General features: G+C 38.4%; 1 pseudogene across 1 annotated transcript; it reads right to left on the bottom strand.

The window, feature by feature from the left end:
- Positions 1-1,797: 1,797 nt before the first annotated feature.
- LOC149210058 (pentatricopeptide repeat-containing protein At4g39530 pseudogene) lies at positions 1,798-4,373 on the bottom strand (annotated as a pseudogene). Its single transcript, XR_016252922.1, has 2 exons — positions 4,276-4,373; positions 1,798-4,184 (listed from the first exon to the last, which is right to left on the bottom strand). The product of XR_016252922.1 is annotated as a pentatricopeptide repeat-containing protein At4g39530 pseudogene (transcript).
- Positions 4,374-7,039: the final 2,666 nt, after the last annotated feature.

The following is a 7,039-nucleotide window of genomic DNA, read 5'->3' as shown; positions in this document are numbered from 1 at the left end:
TTAAAAATAAACTTTCAGCGAGAACAAGAACACAACGGGGTCTGAAACGCAATGACTTTATTTAATTAATAACTGCAAATAATACATGCCAGAATGATTAACATAGAAACCCTTGCCAATGGCATGCAAGGCTGCTCATCAACAGACTCGAACAACTGAACTTTGAAGCACACTTGTGGACCCCAGATGGATCCACCAGACAAATTATACCCATGGGGTTTTCATCCCTGGGATCAATTAGAACTGGCCACGCCAAGTTCTCAACAAACACGATAAAATACACTGGCTGCTTAAAAAAAATAGACATTATTGTCCAAAATTCAAATGTGTGAATAGGATGATAACATCAAGGATGGGCGCTTTCTTTCAGATAAAGGTTGCATAACTTGATATTACTGGCTCAAAGGCAGGTAGAAATTAGAAACTTCCAATATCACTCAGCGCTGACAATCAGAAGAGCTCCATCCCTATAGTGAGGAGTCGGATGCAAGAAAGTAGGTGGGAGTATTCTTCAGTAGTTGGCACGTATGATGACAAACTTAACATTAGAAGTGACAAAGACACTTAACTGAATTATCAGAGGTTCGCCAAAATCTCACTTGAAATCTTAATAACACTGATATGTACTAACATATTAGATATCATGTGGTAAGTAGTGACATTTTAGATATTAAAGGGCATTGCAAAAACAAAGCAGGATTTTATTTTCTTAATTCTGAATGCATGAAATTATAACTGATTTTTCAGCTGTACTCACTTTCTAGCAGAAGTCACGCCCTGCATCTTCTCATAAGCTCAGACAGACTAACATCCTAGTGACAACATAGTGAGTCTACTCACATGCTTTCTGTAATAATATCCGTAGAGTACAATTACCATAACCGTCTGAAAAAATTCCCATGTTTTCAACATCAGGAGCATTTTAAGAATGGTTTCCAATAAAGTGGAGTATGAATGAAAACCAAGTGTCCATCTCATTTGGTATTTATTATATTGTTAATGCTCTGCAACCGTTATAATATATTGGAAAGGTCAAACAAGGTGCTTGTGAATGAGGTCAATTACCTGCTTGAATTATTGTTCTAATAATGCACTTATATGAGAGGATATATAGCATATACCAATGAAGAAAGATATGCTGATAAGAAACTCACAATTTCGATTCAGACATGCAACTTTCATATGAATCGTGCTCATGTCTGACGAAGGAAAATGGTGATATTGTCTGGAACAGCATAAGTGAATTTGAGGTAATGTTACCAGACTTGGGTGAGTGAAAAAATTGGCGAGACAAAAGAATCAAGAGTTCGGCTATGGAGGAACAAAGGAAAAGCTCAGCTAGTACAAAGCCTGAGTTCTGGGTTTTACAATGAGGGCCAGCAAATTTGTTGATGGGCCGACGACTCAAACTCAAAAAGTCATCAAGTACTTGTGGGTCAGAGTATGACCTGAGAGTACTTGCAAGTCAACTCATGAACTGTGAGTTTGACTTGTACCCATGTTGACCCGGCCTGTTTTGGTGTGTGAATCCAGGTCAAACCCAGTGGGTTTGGTAACAATTATTTGAGGATGACATACATATTGATGCCATTCTTTTTTCCGCAAAGGAGGTCATGTCGATGATTAATGGATTGCTTGCCATTCCATTGAGCTACAAGTTAAAGGCATTGTAGCAAATAGTATAATAAATTGACGACAGTCAGCAAGGCGGGCTTTTAATGATGAGGCTACATGCTCAACAAGGTCACTGAGGTCCGACAAGACCAAAAAGAGAGGCAAGCTTGTCATCGCAATGGCTAAGAACAGGACTTCCATCTACTCCTGCTCCAAATCAAGTAACAAGTGAGTCATGTCGGGTGCATATCCTTTCTCCTTCATCTGTTCTGTCAGTTTCTCTAACTTCGCATAGATCTCCTTTGTTTGTGGATGTGATCTGTCTCCTACAGTAAATGCATGCACCCTGTTTCTGACTTCAATCCAGCTCAGGACTTCCATCTACTCCTGCTCCAAATCAAGTAACAAGTGAGTCATGTCGGGTGCATATCCTTCCTCCTTCATTTGTTCTGTCAGCTTCTCTAACTTCGCATAGATCTCCTTTGTTTGTGGATGTGATCTGTCTCCTACAGTAAATGCATGCACCCTGTTTCTGACTTCAATCCAGCTCAGTCCTGGCTCCTTTTTCACTCCTCTATCTTTCATCAATTTCCGCACTTTTGATACCTGATCCCACCTCCCTGCTGCAGCATATATATTTGAAAGCAACATATATGTTCCAGTATCTTGCGCTTCTAACTTTAGAATACGTTCTGCGATTCGTGTTCCTAGCTCCATATTGCCGTGGTCTCTGCAGGCACTAAGCAGAGTTCGCAAAGCTACAATGTCAGGTTCCAATGGCATATGATTAACAAATTCCTCTGCTTCGTCCAGCCGTCCAGAACGCCCAAGAAGTCCAATCATGCAAGTATAGTGCTCCATTCGAGGTGTTACGCCGTGTTTACTCATGCAATTGAAATAGTAACGTCCCTCATCCAGAAGGCCCTCATGACTGCAAGCAGAGAGGACACCAACAAAGGTGACATTATTTGGCACTAAATTTTCTCGCTGCATTTGCTGGAAAAGGTGTAGGGCTTCCTTGCCATGTCCATGTTGGGCATATGATGAAATTATAGAATTCCATGACACAACATCTCGCTGAATCATCTGGTCAAAAACTTTATGTGAATTTTCTATGCTCCCACTTTTGGCATACATGTCAACAAGGGCATTTCCCACCGACACATACAAAAGAAATCCACTTTTCATGACTTCGCCATGTAGTTGCGTTCCCTGTTTAAGAGAAGAGAGCATTCCACAGGCACTAAGAACAATGGCATAGGTGAACTCATCAGCCTTCAAGCCTGCCAGTGGCATCTTAATGAAGAGTTTCATGGTTTCTTCAGCATTGCCTTGTTGAGCATGTCCTGAGATCATGGTTGTCCATGACACAACATTATGTACTGGCATTCGGTCAAACACTTTGACTGCATCATCTGCACTCCCACATTTTGCATACATATCAAGGACAGCACTTCCCACAAACACATTACAATAACTCGAATTTTTCACAATTTGACAGTGGAGTTGCTTGCCTACTTCCAGAGCCACGAGATCAGTGCACACTCCGACAACTGTGGCTAAGGTGGCGCAATCCCATTTCAAGTCTTCTTTTTGTAAGTGGCCAAACAATTGCAGGGCCTCTTCCTTAAATCCATCACGGGCATATCCCGCAATCATGGAATTCCATGAAATTATGTCTCTCTGACCCATTTCGTCAAACACATTGCGAGCATTCTCTACGCAACCACATTTGGCGTACATATCAAGAAGGGCATTTACCACAAAAGAACTGGACCCAAATCCAACTTTCACGATGTAAGCATGAAGTTGGTAACCCGCTTCCAAGGCTGCTATGATAGAACAAGCCTTCAGAATACTTGAAATAGAAAATTCGTTCGCCCTTACACAATCCAATTGCATAGCAGAAAATAACTTTAGGGCCTCTTTAGCATACCCTTGCTGGACATATGCTGCAATTACTGATGCCCATGAAACCATATTTCGTTCAAACATTTTATCAAATACTTGGCGTGCATCCACCAGACTTCCACATTTCGCATACATGTTAACGAGGTTATTTCCTGCAAATAGTGCCTGCTCAAATCCAGTTTTGATCATGTGGGCATGGACCTTTCTTCCATCTTCCACTACTTTCGTTTCGGCACAGCGTTGCAATAAACTAGCATAGGTATCGGGGTTCATCAATATGGCTTGTGGGTTTATAGCATACAAATTTCGGTGTGGCTTCTTCAGTATTCCATACTCATTTCCCAGAGTGCCAACCTCTTCCGCTGAATTTTCTTCCTCTAATTTTACATTTAAGGTACTGAAATCAGCAGGCCTAATTTTACCCCTATTAACAACAATGCAATTGAATGATTTTGAGTTTTGAGCTATTAAAATCTGCGGGTGGAACGGATTTTTTAAGGCTTTCAGTGTCCTGAGCAAAACAGACTGTAACATGAGACAAAAACGATTTGATGTTTTCTTACTTACAGGCAGCATTTGGCGGTCAATGGCGCCAAAGTGCATCTCTGCTAAGCAGCATCTTCCTCGTTTGTATGGCAACTGATTGGCATTTAAGGGGCCTGCAAGGGTTTATCAGCATGTATAATCTCTCAAACATTATGAAGTCAAAATTTTGAATAAAGTTCACTTAAATTTGGACGGAGTTCAAACCTAGGTAAATTTTGCAGCTTGTTTTGAGAAAAAGTCCACTTCACTGAAAGCGGATGGTATTGAGACCGACTTCAAACCTATAAAGTGGTTAAATAACAAATATGTAAAGATCAAGTCATGCAATACGTGGTTTATAACCTTTCTCAAAATATATAGTTTTTAATTTAAATATTTCATTTATTTTCGTAATGTTATAGTTAAAAATTAATTTTATTTTTAATAAAAATGTTCATTTCTAATGTTCAATTTTTTTTAATCCAATAAAAATAAATAAATAATTATCTTTTCCTCCTTTATAAATAGAAATAAGAAAAAAATTGAATAATCAAATAATCATAAAAATAACAAAAGAAAATTGTATTACAATAGAGTTACATTCTTGTGTTTGGAATTTATCAATATAAATTCTGAGTTGAAGGCCATGTTGCATCAAAATTTAGCGTCTTGTGAGAAGGTTCATAAGACAAGAGCCAAATCAAGGAACAACTTTATGAGGTGGAGGCTCACTATCACCACAACCACCCCCTCTTACTCTTTAGCGGATTTTCATCACAAGGGAGACTTCCCTATATAGGTCACTGAATGGATATTCAAATATTAAGGTTCAAAAGTGACAAGGATAGACTAAGGAAAGACACTTACCTTAAGGACAAGACTCAAACTATCAAGGACAATGCAAAGTGTGTCCTCCAAAGACTTATCTAGGGCACAAGTGACCTAGGGTTTAGTGATTAAGTAAGGATAACAGTTTTACCTAGGTACATAAGGCAAAGAAAAGACTTGACTTATCTAGGGCACAAGTGACCTAGGGTTTAGTGATTAAGGATAACAATTTTACCTAGGTACAAAAGGCAAAGAAAAGACTTTAGAGGGCCTATGACATTAGCCTTAAAATGGAAGATTTTTTGCATGGAAAAGGATGAAACTTGATGCAATGAGATTTAAACCATGTGAAGGACCCTCCCAAGGCCAACACACTCCTCTTAGTTGAATTTGGCCCTACCCCTAGCCTAATAGCTTGCCTTAAAGGGCCAAAAGTGTTAGAAAGAGGGAAAAAAGATAAGCTACTATATTTTTTCTAAGGTGGGATCACCTATGTGGAAAGTCGGTGCTTGATCCTTGGGTTATGGAGTCTAGAGGGAAACCTAATAATGGAAGAATCAAACCCTTGTATGGAGTAAGGGAAAGAAAAACCTTAGTTATCATTTTATGAGGGGATAAAGTCATTGAAGAGAACTTAACATGAAGACTCATTAAAGGGATTGTCACACATTCTATTAGGGTAATGCATACAATACTTTGCCAAAGTTTGATAGAAAATTCAACAAAACTAGCATATAGAAACCCTAAAAATAATCATTCCAAACAATGGCACAAAAAGATATCCAACAATATAGAATGCTTACAAGGAATGCATGAAACAATCCTTTATTATCCTAAAATGATGTCTCCACTGTTAGTTTTTTAGTAGCTCAGACAGGAGTTCTAGTCGTTGTAGTGTCTAAGAGGCTAAGGAACACAGGGGGATAGTTATCTCCAAGACCTAGAAAAGTATCTAAGGAAAATGCCTTAACTAGATTGATTAGCCAATTATTAAATATTTTCCTAAGTCTAACTTAGGAAAAATGGTTAATTAAATTAGATTAATTTAGGTAAATTAATTTTTCTCTAGAGACTTCCGAAAAAGTCACTTGATGGGGTCAAGATGATCGTAGCCATCGAATGTGATTAGATCATGGTCATTGATTAGTCAACGAGAGATTATAAGAGCAAAACAATGGGTCAATTGGAGACATCACAAGGATTTAGAATCGCCCAGTTGCAAAGATAGCAAGGGCAAAGTTTGAGTGAGGGAAACATTAGCATAAGGGTTTCAGTAGAGAAGATTGGGGAGAAAATTTCTGAAGGAACTTTCTCAGTGATTTCCAGTTTCCAGCAGGAGAAAAGAAGTCGATTTCATCAGTAGAAGAAGAGGACAAGTTTAGTAGTGTGAATAGCCAACTAGCCAGTGTGAGTGACAAAGAGGCTTGTTTAAGTTTCTAGTTGTTAGAGCTATCACCTGGAGGTAGTGAGATTTAGTCAGATGAGTTGTTGGAGGTAGATTTTCTTGCAGAATAATTTTCTAGGAGGTAGTGTGAATTTTTGGAGCAGCTATCGTGAGTTGTAAGGCTATTGCAAATTGTTGGGAGAAGCGTGAATTGCATAGAGAGGCTGAATACATCGGTAGAGAGAGACTTTGTTGTTTCCATATCATTTCTGTGAAGAGACAAATATTTTCTAGAGCTTTGCCAGAGAGAGGAAAGCACATTGTAATTCTCAATTTTTTGCTGAAGAATAATAAAACCCTCATATGTAGAATAGGTTTTCCCCACATTGGGGTTCTTCTAGGGACAACTTGTCCAAAAATATTGGTGTTAATTATTTTGTGTATGTGTGCATTATTTCTCAGTTCCTATTATTATTTGTGAAAAATTACAACAATGATTTAATTGTTATTTTCCATATTTAATTTCTGAAGACAAATAATCTCAAGTAGATATAAGATTAAATTCTAGTTGCTACAATTAAGGAAATTTCACATGGTATTAGATCATATTAGCGCAAAGGGTTTGTAGGAGTAAATCAACGCAATGCACGAGAAGAGAAAGTCAAGGGTTTAATTTTTTAGGTTTGAGAGATCACAACAGATTGGACGTAGCCTCCAACTTTGGCATTTAGAAAGCTAGAATGCCTTTTCTATTGGACGAGTTTGGACTGAAGGAGT

Source organism: Pinus tabuliformis, chromosome 1_2 (genome assembly GCF_031772625.1).
Source record: "Pinus tabuliformis cultivar Carrire ecotype Pingquan chromosome 1_2, CPIR1, whole genome shotgun sequence".
NCBI classification, from domain to species: domain Eukaryota; kingdom Viridiplantae; phylum Streptophyta; class Pinopsida; order Pinales; family Pinaceae; genus Pinus; species Pinus tabuliformis.
This window is presented reverse-complemented; position numbering and strand designations above follow the sequence as displayed.